The sequence below is a fragment of the Ranitomeya variabilis genome, chromosome 6, assembly GCF_051348905.1.
Source record: "Ranitomeya variabilis isolate aRanVar5 chromosome 6, aRanVar5.hap1, whole genome shotgun sequence".
NCBI classification, from domain to species: domain Eukaryota; kingdom Metazoa; phylum Chordata; class Amphibia; order Anura; family Dendrobatidae; genus Ranitomeya; species Ranitomeya variabilis.
Window position 1 is genome coordinate 153,663,870 of NC_135237.1, and position 20,281 is coordinate 153,684,150.

The following is a 20,281-nucleotide window of genomic DNA, read 5'->3' on the forward strand; positions in this document are numbered from 1 at the left end:
AGCCACTTTTTTCTCTAGCAAATTTGGTTGCAGTAAAACGGCGCAAGAGGCAGCGCTTGTGCAGTAGCATCTATGGGAGTGCAATAGATGCTACTGCGCATGCGCCTCTGCCGGCGCCATTTTTATTTGGGTAATTTTTACTCTTTGTTCTTTACGCATAAAGCTGTACATGCTAGTGCGCAGGCACTGCCACTGGCACCATTTTGCTTAACCCCTTAATCCCATTGGACGTACTATCCCGTCAAGGTGACCTGGGACTTAATTCCCAGTGATGGGATAGTACGTCCAGCGCGATCGGCAGCGCTCACGGGGGGAGCGCGGCCGAACGCGGCCGGGTGTCAGCTGATTATCACAGCTGACATCCGGCACTATGTGCCAGGAGCGGTCACGGACCGCCCCCGGCACATTAACCCCCGGCACACTGCGATCAAACATGATCGCAATGTTCCGGCGGTATAAGGAAGCATCGCGCAGGGAGGGGGCTCCCTGCGTGCTTCCCTGAGACCCCCGGAGCAATGCGATGTGATCACGTTGCTGCGAGGGTCTCTTACCTCCCATCCCTGCAGGCCCAGGATCCAAAATGGCCGCAGGGCTGCATCCGGGTCCTGCAGAGATTACTTCCGGGTGCAGACCAGGCGATCTGTGATGTCCCCCCCTGGGACAAAGTAAAAAAGTAAAAAAAAAAAAAAATCCACATGTGTAAAAATAATAAAAAAAAATCCTAAATAAATAAAAAAAATATGTATTATTCCCATAAATACATATCTTTATCTAAATTTAAAAAAAACAATAAAAGTACACATATTTAGTATCGCTGTGTCCGTAACGACCCAACCAATAAAAATGTCCCACTAGTTAACCCCTTCAGTGAACACCGTAAGAAAAAAAAAAAACGAGTCAAAAAACAACACTTTATTATCATACCGCCGATCAAAAAGTGGAATAACACGCGATCAAAAAGACGGATATAAATAACCATGGTACTGCTGAAAACGTCATCTTGTCCCGCAAAAAACGAGCCACCAAACAGCATCACAAGCAAAAAAATAAAAAAGTTATATTCCTCAGAATAAAGCGATGCCAAAATAATTATTTTTTCTATGAAATAGCTTTTATCGTGTAAAAGCGCAAAAACATAAAAAGATGATATAAATGAGATATCACTGTAATCGTACTGACCTGACGAATAAAACTTCTTTATCCATTTTACCAAACGTGGAACGGTATAAACGCCTCCCCCAAAAGAAATTCATGAATAGCTGGTTTTTGGTCATTCTGCCTCACAAAAATCAGAATAAAAAGTGATCAAAAACTGTCACGTGTCCAAAAATGTTACCAATAAAAACGTCAACTTGTTCCGCAAAAAACAAGACCTCACATGACTCTGTGGACTAAAATATGGAAAAATTATAGCTCTCAAAATGTGGAGACGCAAAAACTTTTTTGCTATAAAAAAGCGTCTTTTAGTGTCTGACAGCTGCCAATCATAAAAATCCGATATAAAAAACGCTATAAAAGTAAATCAAACCCCCCTTCATCACCCCCTTAGTTAGGGAAAAATAATAAAATTAAAAAAATGTATTTATTTCCATTTTCCCATTAGGATTAGGGCTAGGGTTAGGGTTAGGGCTATGGTTAGGGCTATGGTTAGGGCTAGGGTTAGGGTTAGGGCTAGGGTTGGGGTTAGGGCTAGGGTTAGGGCTAGGGTTAGGGCTAGGGTTAGGGTTAGGGCTAGGGTTAGGGCTAGGGTTAGGGCTAGGGTTAAGGCTAGGGTTAGGGTTGGGGCTAGGGTTGGAGCTAAAGTTAGGGTTAGAGTTGGGGCTAAAGTTAGGGTTAGGGTTGGGGCTAAAGTTAGGATTAGGGTTGGGGCTAAAGATAGGATTAGGGTTTGGATTACATTTACAGTTGGGATTAGGTTTGGGATTAGAGTTAGAGGTGTGTCAGGGTTAAGAGTGTGGTTAGGGTTACCGTTGGGATTAGGGTTAGGGGTGTGTTTGGATTAGGGTTTCAGGTAGAATTGGGGAGTTTCCACTGTTCAGGCACATCAGGGGCTCTCCAAACGTGACATGTAGTGTTAAGCATTCCGATACCGCAAGTATCGGGTATCGGCCGATACTTGTGGTATCGGAATTCCGATACCGAGATCCGATACTTTTGTGGTATCGGGAATCGGAATCGGAAGTTCCCAGTGTATGGTTCCCAGGGTCTGAAGGAGAGGAAACTCTCCTTCAGGCCCTGGGATCCATATCCATGTAAAAAATAAAGAATTAAAATAAAAAATGGGGATATACTCACCCTCTGACGCACCCTGGTAGTAACCGGCAGGCTGCTTTGCTTAAAATGAGCACGTTCAGCACCTTCCATGACGTCACGGCTCCTGATTGGTCACGTGCCGCTCATGTGACCGCCAGGCGACCAATCACAAGCCGTGACGTAATTCTCAGGTCCTAAATTCCTAGGAATTTAGGACCTGAGAATGACGTCACGGCTTGTGATTGGTCGCCTGGCGGTCACATGAGCGGCACGCGACCAATCAGAAGCCGTGACGTCATGGAAGGTGCTGAACGCGCTCATTTTAAGCAAAGAAGGCTGCCGGTTACCAGCGGTGATGTCCAGGGGCCTCCGGAGAGGTGAGTATATCAATATTTTTTATTTTAATTCTTTGTTTTACACAGTAATATGGATCCCAGGGCCTGAAGGAGAGTTTCCTCTCCTTCAGACCCTGGGAACCATCAGGATACCGTCCGATACTTGGTGTCCCATTGACTTGCATGGGTATCGGGTATCGGGTATCGGAATCGGCGGGATCCGATACTTTGCCGGTATTGGCCGATACTTTCCGATACCGATACTTTTAAGTATCTTACGGTATCGCTCAACACTAGCGACATGGCGTCCGATCTCAATTCCAGCCAATTCTGCGTTGAAAAAGTAAAACAGTGCTCCTTCCCTTCCAAGCTCTCCCGTGCGCCCAAACAGGGGTTTACCCCAACATAAGGGGTATCAGCGTACTCGGGACAAATTGGACAATAACTTTTGCAGTCCAAGTTCTCTTGTTATCCTTGAGAAAATAAAAATTTGGGGGGCTAAAAATCATTTTTGTGGGAAAAAAATATTTTTTATTTTCACGGCTGTGCGCTGTAAACTGTAGTGAAACACTTGGGGGTTCAAAGTTCTCACAACACATCTAGATAAGTTCCTTGGGAGATCTAGTTTCCAATATGGGGTCACTTGTGGGGGGTTTGTACTGTTTGGGTAAATCAGGGGCTCTGCAAATGCAACGTGACGCCTGCAGACCAATCCATTTAAGTCTGCATTCCAAATGGCGCTCCTTCCCTTCCGAGCTCTGCCATGCGCCCAAACAGTGGTTCCCCCCCACATACGGGGTATCAGCGTACTCAGGACAAATTGGACAACAACTTTTGTGGTCCATTTTCTCCTGTTACCCTTGGGAAAATACAAAACTGGGGGCTAATAAATAATTTTTGTGGAAAAAAAATATTTTTTATTTTCACGGCTCTGCGTTATAAACTGTAGTGAAACACTTTGGGGTTCAAAGTTCTCACAACACATCTAGATAAGTTCCTTGAGAAGTCTAGTTTCCAATATGGGGTCACTTCTTGGTGGTTTCTACTGTTTGGGTACATCAGGGGCTCTGCAAATGCAACGTGATGCCTGCAGACCAATCCATCTAAGTCTGCATTCCAAATGGAGCTCCTTCTCTTCCGAGCTCTGCCATGCACCCAAACAGTGGTTCCTCCCCACATACGGAGTATCAGCTTACTCAGGACAAATTGGACAACAACTATTTGGGTCCAATTTATCCTGTTACCCTTGTGAAAATACAAAACTGGGGGCTAAAAAATCATTTTTGTGAAAAAAAATAATTTTTATTTTCACTTTATAAACTGTAGTGAAACACTTGGAGGATCAAAGCTCTCAAAACACATCTAAATAAGTTCCTTAGGGGGTCTACTTTCCAAAATGGTGTCACTTGTGGGGGGTTTAAATGTTTAGGCACATCAGGGGCTCTCCAAACCCGACATGGTGTCCCATCTCAATTCCAGTCAATTTTGCATTGAAAAGTCAAACGGCGCTCCTTCCTTTCCGAGCTCTGCCATGCGCCCAAACAGTGGTTTACCCCCACATATGGGGTATCAGCGTACTCAGGACAAATTGCACAACAACTTTTGGGGTCCAATTTCTTCTCTTACCCTTGGGAAAATAAAAAATTGGGGGCAAAAATATCATTTTTGTGAAAAAATATGATTTTTTTATTTTTACGGCTCTGCATTATAAACTCCTGTGAAGCACTTGTTGGATCAAAGTGCTCACCACACATCTAGATAAGTTCCTTAAGGGTCTACTTTCCAAAATGGTGTCACTTGTGGGGGGTTTCAATGTTTAGGCACATCATGGGTCTCCAAACGCAGCATGGCGTCCCATCTTAATTCCAGTCAATTTTGCACTGAAAAGTAAAATGGCGCTCCTTCCTTTCTGAGCTCTGCTATGCGCCTAAACAGTGGTTTACCCCCACATATGGGGTATCGTCGTACTCAGGACAAATTGCACAACAACTTTTGTGGTCTAATTTCTTCTCTTATCCTTGGAAAAATAAAAAATTGGGGGAGAAAATATCATTTTTGTGAAAAAATATGATTTTTTATTTTTACGGCTCTGCATTATAAACTTCTGTGAAGCACTTGTTGGGTCGAAGTGCTCACCACACATCTAGATAAGTTCCTTAAGGGGTCTACTTTCTAAAATGGTGTCACTTGTGGGGGGTTTCAATGCTTAGGCACATCAGGGGCTCTCCAAATGCTACATGGCGTCCTATCTCAATTCCAGTCAATTTTGCATTGAAAAGTCAAATGGCGCTCCTTCCCTTCCGAGTTCTGACATGCACCCAAACAATGGATTGAACCCACATATGGGGTATCAGCGTACTCAGGACAAATTGCATAACAATTTTTGGGGTCCAATTTCTTCTCTTACCCTTGGGAAAATAAAAAATTGGGGGCGAAAATATCATTTTTGTGAAAAAATATGATTTTTTATTTTTACGGCTCTGCATTATAAACTTCTGTGAAGCACTTGTTGGGTCAGTGCTCACCACACATCTAGATAAGTTCCATAGGGGGTCTACTTTCCAAAATGGTGTCACTTGTGGGGGGTTTCAATGTAAAGGCACATCAGGGGCTCTCCAATCGCAACATGGCGTCCCATCTCAATTCCAGTCAATTTTGCATTGAAAAGTAAAATGGCGCTCCCTTCCTTCCGAGCAAAAATACAAAATATGAAAAAATATAAGTTTGTGTTGCCATTTTCTGCAACCTGTAATGTTTTCATTTTTCCATTGATGGAGCTTTGTGCCTACTTGATTCTTGCATGGCAAGCTGACTTTTTTTGCTTTCATTTTGGTTTACACACAACAATTTGATTGCTTTTTATTGTATTCTACATTACCATGGAGGTATGGTAATTGACAAACTGCAATTATGGCATTTTTCCCATTATTGCCTTCACCATTTGGATAAATTAATTTAATGTTTTGATAGACTGAACTTTTTCGGATACTATAATACCTAAATTATTTTTATTTTTATTTTATTTTAATGAGAATAATGGAGTGTGGTTTAAATGTACATAGGTTTTTTCATTTTTAAAACTTTTAGTATACATTCTGACTTTATTTTTTTGTCTCATTTAGGGACTTGATCCTTTTGGTGAAAAGGGGTTAATGCTGTCCATGTCACATGCTATGTTTCTCATTTACTTTTTAAATGACTGCATGCATGTTGATATGTCAACCATTTTTATGTATTTGGAAATGCTAATAAAATATTCTATAACTACAAAGTTGTTCGACATACACTTATTTCTAGATTTCTTTTTATAATAAAAAAGAGCTATGATAAAGTCGGCCACAACTGGTTGTATATATATATATATATATATATATATATATATATATATATATATATATATATATATATATATATTATTGTGACAGGGTCACTGGCGCTGTATGTGACAGGAGATATATGTCACAAAGATAGCTTTTTTCCATGATGTGAAACCCATAAGTTTCTCTCCAGCATGCTAAGTGCTGGAGGGGTTAACCAGCCATTATTAGGCTGCCGTCACACTAGAAGTATTTGGTCAGTATTTTACATCAGTATTTGTAAGTCAAAACCAGGAGTGGGTGATAAATGCAGAAGTTGTGCATATGTTTCTATTATACTTTTCCACTGATTGTTCCACTCCTGGTTGTGGCTTACAAAAACTGATGTAAAATACTGACCAAATACTGCTAGCGTGATGGCGGCCTAAGGGTTTAGATTAGGTAAGGCCTGTCCCACACGTCCAGATAATTCCGGTACCGGAAAAATCGGTACCGGAGTTATCTGTGTCCGTGTGTCCGTGAGCTCACGTGGCACATCAGTGTGGCACACGTGTGGCAGCCGTGTGCCGCCCGTGTGCCGACTGGGTACCACACGGACCGTGCAGGAGACAGCGCTACAGTAAGCGCTGTCCCCTGCTTTGGGTGCTGAAGCCGCCATTCATTTCTTCTCTCCAGCAGCGTTCACTGGAGAGAAGAAATGAAAAATCATTGTATTTTGTTTTTTTTGTGGTAGAAATAAAGATCTTTGTTTCCCCCCTCCCACCCCCTGTGCACCCGACCGCTGGAAAGAAAATACTCACCTGGCTCCCTCGAAGCATCCTCTCTGCGCCGCAGCTTCTCCTGTATGAGCGGTCACGTGGTGCCGCCCATTACAGTCATGAATATGCGGCTCCACCTCCCATAGGGATTATTGTTTTGTTTTGAATGGGGCGAAAGGGGGGTGATTTAAAATTTCATATATTGTTTATTTTTTTTCATATTTTTGAAAACTTTTTTTTTTACTTTTGCCATGCTTCAATAGCATCCAAGGGAGGCTGGAAGCTGGCACAACTCGATCGGCTTTCCTACATAGGAGCGATCGTCAGATCGCACCTATGTAGCAGATTTACTGCATTGCTATGAGCGCTGACCACAGGGTGGCTCTCATAGCAATCCGGCATCAACAACCATAGAGGTCTCAAGGAGTTATCATGCCGATGTGTAGGGGACAGGGACCTGGTGAGCCGTGCGGACGGGTGGAACCATTGTTGCCGGGAGTCGGGGTTCCGGGGAACGGATTGGAAGGACGTACGACAGGAGGCAGAGTGACGCAGAGAGGGAGGAGGATAAAAGGAAAAGCGCGCGAAAGCAGGAGCAGAGAAGCGCGAGGGAACTCTGAGGAGAGGAAACGGCTGCGCAGTTGTTGTGTGTGTGCAGGCCGCAGTGGGACTTACTGGAAGCAGGGGGAGAGCGTGCGGCAGACGTTGCGGGCAACGACCAAAGCCCCCAAAAAGCGGCGCGGTCGTCGTCAGAGACCCCCAAGGCAGAGAGGTAGCGCTGATCAGTTCAGAGACAGTATTACACCGCTCCCCGGGAGCATCTTGCCAAAGAGTGTTCCGGGCCCTCCGGGGCTTGTCTTAGCCGTGACTGATACGGATTACTCCGCTAATTCTCCTCAAAAAGACTCCTCTTTAGACTTGGAAACTGTTACCCTGGATAGACGTCCGCCTGCAGGAGGTGGCGCAGCACCGCAGCAGACATTCTGGACTCGAATCTACACCTGGGCCCGACGTCGGAGGACACCTCCTTCACCCGCCAACAGGACTACGTCGCTGATGGAGCCTCACCATCAGGACTGCATCGCTGAAATGGCACTGATAAGTGAATGTTGTTGACTTCACCTGGTTAGGGGGTCATTAGTAAGGCGCTGTCGCGTTCCGCGGGGATAGTTCAGGGCGCCTATATAGTAGAGAGGATTTTACTGTGAAATTGTGATCTTGTAGTTAAGTTCCCTGCGTGGAAAACTGTTGTTATCTTTGTTTGGTTTGAAGTTAAAGAAAAAAGAAACGCAATTTGTTTTCTGGCTCCTCTTTGTCCCTGCATTCCTTCTTTATCTGCGGTCCCTTCATTTGGCGTAGTCGGCAGGATGCAGGATCCAAAGAGGGAGCCAGAGGATACGGAGGATGGGGCTGGGCCTAGAGCTTCTCTCTCATTGGGGGCCATGTTAAATAATCTGCCCAAGTTTAATGGGAGCAACATGTTGTTGTGGAGCTGGACTGAAAGGATGCGGGGGCTGCTGAGAATGCATCCTATGACCCCGGCCCTGGAAGCAGAGGTGGCCATTATGGCATTAGACGGAGAGATTCAGTGATGTTGAGACCCCCCACAGAGCGGAATACTTTTGCCCGGGTGTTAAATGTGTTAGAGGGGACACACGGGGATCCCACCGACGTGGGAGAGCTGAGGGCCCGGTTGTTTAGACGGCGACAAAAAGAGGGCGAGACTGTCACTCAGTACATGAATGCTCTGCAAGAGCTACACATTGCAATCGTGAGGAAAGATGGTATGGGGATGGGGCATGTTGACGTGACCCTGCGCAACCAGCTGGTGACGGGGCTGCGAGATGAGCTAACCAAACAGGCTCTACGTGAACGAGTGCGGGTCGACCCGCGCCTGACTTTCTCCGACATAGGCAATGAGGCACGCACCCGGGAGCAAGAGAGGGGGGTGACGGTCCCGACTGGAGAGACTCGGATTATCCAGACCGCTGCCGCAGAAGGGAGTGAGCCGTTGTGGGTTCAGGAGATGTGGCAGGAGCTCAAACAAATCAGAGACGAACTGGCTGAAGTTAAAAAGAATGCGCGGAGCCCAAGAGAGTTACCCCGGGATCAAGGGTCTGGGGGTCCAGCTCGTGGCACTCGACCAGGATATTATCCGGTCCCCGGTGTTTGCTATGGTTGCGGGGAGGCCGGACATTTTGCACGGGAGTGCCCCCAGAGAGGGAGGGCCTCGTCTCGTCGGGCGTTAAACTAGAGGGCTCCGAGCTAAGGGGACGACGCTCGGAGTCAGAGTCCCCGCGGATGGGTGGTGAAAGTCCCGGAAATTTGGTTGCCAGCTGCCCCCTGGTTTGGGCAGAGTTTGAAGGGCGGGCTGTACGTTGTCTGGTAGACACCGGGTCCCAAGTCTCGACTATGCCCGAGGCTTATTTTAGAAAACACTTCCCTGTGTCAGTCAGACCCCAATGGGGCCCCGTGATTCGATTACAGGCCGCCAATCAGCTACCCATCCCAGTGGAGGGGGTCACCTGGATGCAAATATCTTTATGTGGGAAAGACCTGGGCCGCCGGGGGGTTGTGTTAACACGGGGAGATCCCAGCCCACAACATACCGTGACTTTGGGGATGAACGTATTGAAAGACTTTGGCAGTTTTCTGTTAGGGGAGACTACACAAGAGACACTTAATCAGTGGGGGACCAGTACACCTCAAGGCTCCATATTCAGACAGTTAGTGAGGGAAGTCCGGGTGCAGGAGACCTGTCAGGAGGGAGACATACTAGGGAGAGTAATTACTTCCCCGACAGCAAAGGTGACGTTTCCCCCAGGACAGACTGTTATATCCCTGCTAGTGTTGAGCATTCCGATACCGCAAGTATCGGGTATCGGCCGATACTTGCGGTATCGGAATTCCGATACCGGGATTCCGATACTTGCCGCGTATCGGATACCGGAATCGGAAGTTCCCAGATTCAAAATTCCGAAATTCAGCCAATGAGAATGATTCCAAGTGTGGGCACATCCTGTTTAGCATGGAGGGCATGAAACTACTGGCAAGGCTGTGATTGGCTGCTGAAATGATGTCATGATGCAGTTTAAAAGTCGCTGGCGCCATTTTGCGATCACTCTGCTGTGAATTCAGTTAGTGACAGGACGCTGTTTGCTGACTGAGGGACAGTTTAGAGATAGCGATTTGCTTCTTTGTGCTTTCCAAAGGCTAATTTAGCAACCGCTGTGTTCACCTACTATTCACCTTGCTTTTGCCTTGTAGCGCTGTTTTCACAGCGATCTGCAAGGTCTGTGTGTGTGTGTGTGTGTGTGAGTGCAGCCCACTCTCTAGTCTGAGTGCAGCCACATAGGCCATCCATAGCTGGTTGTATTCAGTTCAGGGAGGGTGGTTCATTGCCTCATACTGTTCTTTTTTTTTTTTTTTTTTTCAAGTAGTGTAGTCTGCTGCTAATTTATTCAAAAAAATCCTATTAGTGTCTTTCCACCCGTCTCCAGCTAATTTGTGGAAAAACACTACATAGGATAAAGTAGAGGAGGGTTTTTGGGCCTTGCAGCGCCGTTTACGGCTGTCTGCACGGTCTCCGTGTGACTGCAGCTCGCCCTGTAGTCTGTGAGCAGCCATAGCCTGGTTGTCTCCAGCTCAGGGTTGTTCACTGCGTCATACCGCCAAATCAATTTTAATTTTTTTTCAAGTAGTGTAGTCTGCTGCTAATTAATTTAAAAAAATCCTATTAGTGTCTTTCCACCCGTCTCCAGCTAATTTGTGGAAAAACACTACATAGGATAAAGTAGAGGAGGGTTTTTGGGCCTTGCAGCGCCGTTTACGGCTGTCTGCACGGTCTCCGTGTGACTGCAGCTCGCCCTGTAGTCTGTGAGCAGCCATAGCCTGGTTGTCTCCAGCTCAGGGTTGTTCACTGCGTCATACCGCCAAATCAATTTTAAATTTTTTTCAAGTAGTGTAGTCTGCTGCTAATTAATTTAAAAAAATCCTATTGGTGTCTTTCCACCCGTCTCCAGCTAATTTGTGGAAAAACACTACATAGGATAAAGTAGAGGAGGGTTTTTGGGCCTTGCAGCGCCGTTTACGGCTGTCTGCACGGTCTCCGTGTGACTGCAGCTCGCCCTGTAGTCTGTGAGCAGCCGTAGCCTGGTTGTCTCCAGCTCAGGGTTGTTCACTGCGTCATACCGCCAAATCAATTTTAAATTTTTTTTCAAGTAGTGTAGTCTGCTGCTAATTAATTTAAAAAAATCCTATTAGTGTCTTTCCACCCGTCTCCAGCTAATTTGTGGAAAAACACTACATAGGATAAAGTAGAGGAGGGTTTTTGGGCCTTGCAGCGCCGTTTACGTCTGTCTGCACGGTCTCTGTGTGACTGCAGCTCTATCTGTTGTCAGTTCAGCCCCCAAAAAAGAAATAAATAATAAAGTTCACCAAACACACCAGTTACACCACTTTACATTTCTGTAGGCCACATTAGCTCATATTAAAGTCTAGTCCACACTTTAGAAAATTAGTGTTTCTTATACCTGTTAGGAGGAGTTGCTCAGGAATAAGCACACAAATCCGTTAGTACTTTTCTGCTTATCTTTATCAGTCAACCAAGATGAAGAAGGCAGTGAGTAAGGCACGTGGGCGTGGGCGTGGGCGCGGAGCAGGGAGGGGACGTGGGGATTCTGTGCCTGCTGCGGGCACCGGTGACTCATCAGCACCCACTTTCACCAGGCAACAGTCGTTCATGCGCAGCTTTGTGTCAGAGCGTCGTACACCGCTGCTGCGTCAAGACCAAATTGAAGCTGTTGTCGGATGGATGGCAGCTAATGCATCAACTTCCATTAGTGCCACATCCTCTCAGACACAGAGCACTGGAGAGCAGCCATCTGTCTCTTCACCACCTGCCAAATTGCCCAGGCAGACAGAGAGCCCAGGACAGGAGCCGTCTCTACTTCTGTTCTCTGAATCTCTTGGCTTGGAAACAGGGGGCCAGCCAAGCAGCATTGGAGAAATGGAAGAAGAGGCAGGGAGCAGTGAGGCCCAACAGTTTTTCTGTCTTCCTCTGAAGAGGCGGGTGGGCCAGTGGCTCCGGTCACCACATCGCAGGCCGCATCAGCTGATGATGACACTCAGGTGCCACTTACTGGTGCGTGCTCTGCTGCTGAGACTACCCAGGAGGAGCAGTTGGGGGCAGAGGGTAGTGTAGATGATGAGGTCCTCGACCCATCTTGGCGTGAGGGACAGGAAGGTGGTGGGAGCAGCTCTGAGGAAGAGATTCCCCGTACGGCCCAAAGAGGGAGAGGGAGGGGGAAGACCGCGGATCCTGCAGCCTCCGCTTTGGCACCCGTTAGGAGCATGTCTCTTCCAAAAGCCAAAAAGGGCGCTCCCAAGACTTGCAGTGCCTGGTCCTTTTTTGACACAGTTGCAGATGACATTTGCTATGTCAGATGCAACGTGTGTCATCAAAAAGTCAAAAGAGGTCGAAATGTCAGCAACCTCAATACCTCCAACATGTGGAAACATGTGCGCAACAGGCACCCGGCGGAGTTAGAAAAACACACTGAAGAGGTAGGCCAACCAACAGCGGCAGCTACCACCTCTTCAGCTCGTGTTGCCTCTTCCTCTAGCTCACACGCAGCTGGTTCGGCTTCCTCCCAGGATCGCCGTGGAAGAACCTCTGGCCCTGTTGTCCAGAGACCCGCTGTAATTCCACCCGCAGCACCACTTTCCCAGTCATCCACACACTCCCAGCCCAGTCTACAGCCATCGGTAGTACAGGCATGGGAGAAAAGGCGGCCTTTCTCGTCAAACTACCCACGAGCACAGGCTCTGACTGCAGGCATTGCCAAACTGCTGTCACTGGAAATGCTGTCATTCAGGCTGGTGGAGACTGACAGCTTCCGTGACTTGATGTCATTGGCAGTCCCACAGTACAATGTGCCCAGCCGCTTTTACTTCAGCAGGCAAGCCGTCCCTGCCCTGCACAAGCATGTGGAGGGACACATAAAACACGCGCTTCTGAACGCCGTCAGTAGCAAGGTCCACCTCACCACCGATGCGTGGACCAGTCAACATGGACAGGGGCGATACCTTTCCCTCACTGCCCATTGGGTTAATGTCGTTGAGCCAGGTACAGACCGTGCGAGTGGCGCAGGACGTGTCCTGCCCACTCCAAGGATTGCAGGAATCCATTCTGTACGCATTGACTCCTCCTCTTACACCAGTTCCTCAGAATCATCGCTGCAGGAGCCGTCACAGTCCACCTCCACATGGACCCATGATGAACGTGTACCTGTTACGACCGACATGAGCACAGCCGTGGCCAAACGTCAACAGGCCATGTTGAAATTAATTTTTTTGGGGAATCGTAGCCACACAGCGCAGGAGCTCTGGAATGCCATCAAGCAGGAGAGCGATGTGTGGTTTGTGCCAGCGAATCTCCAGCCAGGCATGGTAGTGTGTGATAATGGCCGAAATCTGGTGGCAGCTCTGGGCCTCGGCAACCTCACTCACATCCCATGTCTGGCACATGTGCTCAATTTGGTCGTGCAGAGCTTTTTGAGGGACTATCCGGATCTTGATGCACTGCTGCACAAGGTCCGCCTAGAGTGTGCTCACTTGCGGCGTTCCAGCACGGCAAAAGCGCGCATTGCGGCTCTGCAGCGCTGACACCGCCTGCCGGAACATCGCATCATATGTGACCTACCTACCAGGTGGAATTCCACGTTACATATGTTGGAGCGGTTGTGTGAGCAGCAGCAAGCTGTAATGGAGTACCAGCTGCTTCAGGCGCAAAAAAGTCGCAGTCAGCGCCGTACAGACTTCACAACAACAGAGTGGGCCACTATGAATGACGTCTGCCAGGTTTTGCGTCCCTTTGATTATTCCACGCGGATGGCGAGTGCAGATGATGCACTAGTCAGCATGACTGTCCCCCTTATCTGCTTGCTTGAAAAATCACTGCAAGCGCTAAGGGATGATGTTGTGGAAGAGGTGGAGGATGAGGATTCACCATTTCCATCATCTTCTGGACAGTCAGCGCCACGTGGTTCCTCACAAACGCGTAGGCAGGGGACAGTTTGTGAGGAGGATGAGGAGGAGTCAATGGAGGAGGAAGGCGTCCGTCCAGAGGAGGGAGTTACCGAATTGTCCAGTACTCAGTGTGTACAGCGAGGGTGGGGTGATGACGAGCGGGCAGAGATCACGCCTCCAGCAGGGGACAGCGTTTCTTGGGCAGTTGGCAGTCTGCAGCACATGGTGGATTACATGCTGCAGTGCCTGAGAAACGACCGCCGCATCGCCCACATTCTCAACATGTCTGATTATTGGGTGTTCACCCTCCTCGATCCTCGCTACCGGGACAACGTAGAAAGCCTCATCACACCGTTGAACCGGGAGCGAAAAATGCGGGAGTACCAAGACACACTGGTCAATTCCATCATCTTCTCCATTCCAACTGAGAGAAGTGCTGCTAGTGCATTACAAAGCAGCTCAGTGCGTCCAGGCAGTGGAGGAGGCTCTGCACAAAGAGGGAGCAGAAGCAGTGCCTCTGCCCAAGGCAAGACCAGTATGGCCCAACTGTGGCACAGTTTTCTGTGCCCCCCACAAAAGTCTACACCATCACAGACGGCTCCAGTCAGCAGGAGGCAACGGTTCCGTCAGATGGTGACAGACTACATGTCTTGCCCTCTTGCTGTACTCCCAGACGGCTCTTCCCCTTTCAAGTTTTGGGTCTCAAAGCTGGATACATGGCCAGAGCTAAGCCAGTATGCATTGGAGGTGCTGTCTTGCCCTGCGGCCAGTGTATTATCGGAACGTGTCTTTAGTGCTGCAGGTGGTGTACTAACTGACCGTCGCATGCGACTATCCTCCGATAACGTTGACCGGCTTACTTTCCTGAAAATGAACAAGGCCTGGATCTCGCAGGAATTTGCCACTCCTCCTCCTGATTAAATAATTAGGTCACTGTATACGTTATCCAGGTCTCCTGTTGTGTTCATCTTTCTACCACCTGAACTTAAATTCCTGTGCTCCAACACCGCCAGTTGAGGCTCAGAAGTGCCGTCTGCACAGTCAAAACATACGACCCAGTGTTATTGGGTTTCAGTAACGTCAGCTGATCCCCAGCTGTGTAGCCGGCAATGTGTCATGCGACCGCCACGCTGACACAACAACTGAAATGTAAGGGAATCTGTCCCCCCCCCCCCAAGGCGTTTGTTACTGAAAGAGCCACCTTGTGCAGCAGTAATGCTGCACAAGGAAAAGGTAGCTATTTTTGTTTAGCTCCTTGCACACGCAGAACTTAACACTTATAAAATGTGTCCACTGATACCGTAAAACCGTCCCGGAGGTGGGACTTTCCTTCGTAATGTGACGCAGCACAGCCGTCATTCCTACCCCCACGGCGCCGCGCACCGGCTCCTCAGCGTTGTTTTATTCCGTCCCGGAGCCTGCGCTGTTATGTTATCCCGTGGCCAGGCACACTTAGCGCTGCCCGTCTTCTGGCATCATTTGGTGTCAGGATGGCTGCGCCTGTGCGGCCGCGCTGGCAGAGAGCCCGCCTCGCAGTGTCTTCTGATTTAATCCCACTGGGGGCCTGGGATCCATGGACATGCGCAGTGCATATCTGAACCTCCACCTCTCACTCATTTCCCTATGGCTTCTTCAGACTGTTCGGTGTCAGCTGGTCCCTAATAGCATGCCACGGCCGTGACACCGCACAGTCTTAAGAAGCCGTAGGGAGGGGAGTGAGAGGCGAGGATATGCACTGCGCATGTCCATGGATCCCAGGCCCCCAGTGGGATTAAATCAGAAGACACTGCGAGGCGGGCTCTCTGCCAGCGCGGCCGCACAGGCGCAGCCATCCTGACACCAAATGATGCCAGAAGACGGGCAGCGCTAAGTGTGCCTGGCCACGGGATAACATAACAGCGCAGGCTCCGGGACGGAATAAACCAACGCTGAGGAGCCGGTGCGCGGCGCCGGGGGGGTAGGAATGACGGCTGTGCTGCGTCACATTACGAAGGAAAGTCCCACCTCCGGGACGGTTTTACGGTTGCAGGGGACACATTTTATAAGTGTTTAGTTCTGTGTTTGCAAGGAGCATGATGAAAAGAGCCACCTTTTCCTTTTGCATCTTTTGTGCTGCACAAGCTGGCTCTTTCAGCTACAAACGCCTTGGGGGGGGGGTTAAAGGTTCCCTTTCGACTTTCTCAGGCTTCGGCCTACATTGTGTTCCTCTGCTTTTCCACCTGTCCCTGGGCTCCAACACCGCCAGTTGCCGTCCAGAAGTGCTGTACGCACAGTCAACAGTCGCTCCTCTGTTATTGGGGTTCAGTAACGTCAGCTGTTCCCCTGCTGTGTGTGTGGCAATCCCTCCTACCTCCTCCAACCTCCTCCTCCTCCACCTGCCCCTGGGCTCCAACACCGCCAGTTGCCGTCCAGAAGTGCTGTACGCACAGTCAACAGTCCCTCCTCTGTTATTGGGGTTCAGTAACGTCAGCTGTTCCCCTGCTGTGTGTGTGGCAATCCCTCCTACCTCCTCCAACCTCCTCCTCCTCCACCTGCCCCTGGGCTCCAACACCGCCAGTTGCCGTCCAGAAGTGCTGTACGCACAGTCAACAGTCCCTCCTCTGTTATTGGGGTTCAGTAACGTCAGCTGTTCCCCTGCTGTGTGTGTGGCAATCCCTCCTACCTCCTCCAACCTCCTCCTCCTCCACCTGCCCCTGGGCTCCAACACCGCCAGTTGCCGTCCAGAAGTGCTGTACGCACAGTCAACAGTCCCTCCTCTGTTATTGGGGTTCAGTAACGTCAGCTGTTCCCCTGCTGTGTGTGTGGCAATCCCTCCTACCTCCTCCAACCTCCTCCTCCTCCACCTGCCCCTGGGCTCCAACACCGCCAGTTGCCGTCCAGAAGTGCTGTACGCACAGTCAACAGTCCCTCCTCTGTTATTGGGGTTTAGTAACGTCAGCTGTTCCCCTGCTGTGTGTGTGGCAATCCCTCCTACCTCCTCCAACCTCCTCCTCCTCCACCTGCCCCTGGGCTCCAACACCGCCAGTTGCCGTCCAGAAGTGCTGTACGCACAGTCAACAGTCCCTCCTCTGTTATTGGGGTTCAGTAACGTCAGCTGTTCCCCTGCTGTGTGTGTGGCAATCCCTCCTACCTCCTCCAACCTCCTCCTCCTCCACCTGCCCCTGGGCTCCAACACCGCCAGTTGCCGTCCAGAAGTGCTGTACGCACAGTCAACAGTCCCTCCTCTGTTATTGGGGTTCAGTAACGTCAGCTGTTCCCCTGCTGTGTGTGTGGCAATCCCTCCTACCTCCTCCAACCTCCTCCTCCTCCACCTGCCCCTGGGCTCCAACACCGCCAGTTGCCGTCCAGAAGTGCTGTACGCACAGTCAACAGTCCCTCCTCTGTTATTGGGGTTCAGTAACGTCAGCTGTTCCCCTGCTGTGTGTGTGGCAATCCCTCCTACCTCCTCCAACCTCCTCCTCCTCCACCTGCCCCTGGGCTCCAACACCGCCAGTTGCCGTCCAGAAGTGCTGTACGCACAGTCAACAGTCCCTCCTCTGTTATTGGGGTTCAGTAACGTCAGCTGTTCCCCTGCTGTGTGTGTGGCAATCCCTCCTACCTCCTCCAACCTCCTCCTCCTCCACCTGCCCCTGGGCTCCAACACCGCCAGTTGCCGTCCAGAAGTGCTGTACGCACAGTCAACAGTCCCTCCTCTGTTATTGGGGTTCAGTAACGTCAGCTGTTCCCCTGCTGTGTGTGTGGCAATCCCTCCTACCTCCTCCAACCTCCTCCTCCTCCACCTGCCCCTGGGCTCCAACACCGCCAGTTGCCGTCCAGAAGTGCTGTACGCACAGTCAACAGTCCCTCCTCTGTTATTGGGGTTCAGTAACGTCAGCTGTTCCCCTGCTGTGTGTGTGGCAATCCCTCCTACCTCCTCCAACCTCCTCCTCCTCCACCTGCCCCTGGGCTCCAACACCGCCAGTTGCCGTCCAGAAGTGCTGTACGCACAGTCAACAGTCCCTCCTCTGTTATTGGGGTTCAGTAACGTCAGCTGTTCCCCTGCTGTGTGTGTGGCAATCCCTCCTACCTCCTCCAACCTCCTCCTCCTCCACCTGCCCCTGGGCTCCAACACCGCCAGTTGCCGTCCAGAAGTGCTGTACGCACAGAGCCAAACACCTCGCCAATGTGTTAGTGGGGTTCAGCACCGCCAGCTGTTCCCCTGCTGTGTATACGGCAACGTGTACTGCGACCGCCACGCAGGCACAACAAGTTAAATTTAAGGGAACCTGTCCCCCCCCCCCAGGCGTTTGTTACTGAAGGAGCCACCTTGTGCAGCAGTAATGATGCAAAGGGAAAAAGTGCCTCTTTTCGTGGTGCTCCTTGCAGATGCTGAACCTAACACTTATGAAATGTGTCCCCTCACAGCGTTCAACCGTCCGGTAGGTGGAACTTTCCTTTGTCATGTGACGCAGCACAGCCGTCATTTTTACCCCCTTGTCGCCGTGCGCCGCCTCCTCAGCGTTGTTTGAATCTGTCCCGGAGCCTGCGCTGTTAGGTTACCCCTTGGCCATGCACACATTTTGCGCTGCCCGTCTTCTGACATCATTTGCTGTCAGGCTGGCTGCGCCTGTGTGGGTGCGCTGTCCGAGATTCAGCCTCGCGGTGTCGTCTAATGTAATCCCACCGCGGGCCTGGGATCCGTGTCCATGCGCAGTGCATATCCTCGCCTCTCACTCCCCTCCCTACGGCTTCTTCAGACTGTTCGGTGTCAGCTGATCCCTAATAGCATGCCACCGCTGTGACACCGCACAGTCTTAAGAAGCCGTTGGGAGGGGTGTGAGAGGCGAGGATATGCACTGCGCATGGACACGGATCCCAGGCCCGCGGTGGGATTACATTAGACGACACCGCGAGGCTGAATCTCGGACAGCGCACCCGCACAGGCGCAGCCAGCCTGACAGCAAATGATGTCAGAAGACGGGCAGCGCAAAATGTGTGCATGGCCAAGGGGTAACCTAACAGCGCAGGCTCCGGGACAGATTCAAACAACGCTGAGGAGGCGGCGCACGGCGACAAGGGGGTAAAAATGACGGCTGTGCTGCGTCACATGACAAAGGAAAGTTCCACCTACCGGACGGTTGAACGCTGTGAGGGGACACATTTCATAAGTGTTAGGTTCAGCATCTGCAAGGACCATAATTAAAAGAGCTAAGTTTACCTTTTCCAGCATTAGTGCTGTACACGATGGCTCTTCCAGCTACAAACGCCTGGGGGGGGGGTTAAAGGTTTCCTTTCAACTTGCTCCAGTGCAGGCTTCGGCCTACACTCTGCTCCCCCTGCAGAGCCCGGGCTCCAACACCGCCAGTTGGGGCCCGGTACTGCTAGCTGCACAGAGAAAAACACCTCGCCAATGTGTCAGTGGGGTTCAGCACCGCCAGCTGTTCCCCTGCTGTGCAGCCGGCAACGTGTCCTGCAACAGCCACGCAGGCACAACAGACCCAAAAGCTGCCGCCAGTGCAGGCTTCGGCCTACACTCTGCTCCATCTCCTCCTCCTGCTGACCCCGGGCTCCAACACCGCCAGTTGGGGCCCGGTACTGCTAGCTGCACAGAGAAAAACACCAGCCAATGTGTCAGTGGGGTTCAGCACCGCCAGCTGTTCCCCTGCTGTGCAGCCGGCATCGTGTCCTGCAAAAGCCACGCAGACACAAGAACTGAAATTGAAGGGAACCTGTCCCCCCTCCCCCAGGCGTTTGTACGTTTTTAAGGCCACCTTGTACAGCGGTAATGCTGCATGTGTGCAAGGTGGCTCATAAACGTATTCTCCTCGCACATGTGGAACGGAAAACACGTCTAAAATGTGTCCTCTGTGTGACCATTTAACCGTCCCGGTGGTGTGACTTTCCTTTGTAATGACACGCTGCAACCCCCTTGGTAGCGCTGCCCGTCTTCTGGCATCATTGTTTGGCTGCCTGCGCCTCTGCGGCCGCCCTGACCCACACAACGCCCCTCGGTGTCTTATTTCTTGGGACTGCGAGGGTGTGTTTGATGGGCATGAGCAGTGCATCAGTTCGCCTGTCCCTCATCTCCTTCCGCCTTCTTCAGACTGTGCGGCTTCATGGCCGTGGCATGCGATAAGGGATCAGATGACGCCGCACAGTCTGAAGCGGGTGTAAGGACCCGAGTGTGAGAGGCGAACATATGTGCTGCGCCAGGCCCTGCATCCCAGCCCCGCAGTGTTTTAACAATGTTAAGACACTGCGGGGCTGGGATTCATGGTCATCGCGAACCGCACCGGCCGACATTAAATGATGCCAGAACATGGGCAGCGCTAACAGCGCTAGGCCAGGGGATAACACGACAGCGCAGACTCCTGTACAGTAAATAACAATGCTCAGGAGGCTGCACCCAGCACCAAGGTGGGATTCTTGACATCTGTGCTGCGTCTCATTACAAAGGGAACTCGCGCCTCCAACACAGTTTGACTGTTTAAAGGGCTAAATGTTATACGTGTTTCATTCAGCGTGTGCAAGGAGCGAAATTAAAAGAGCAACCTTTGACTTGTGCAGCACTACTGCTGCATAAGCTGTGGCTCTTCTACTTTGTAACCCC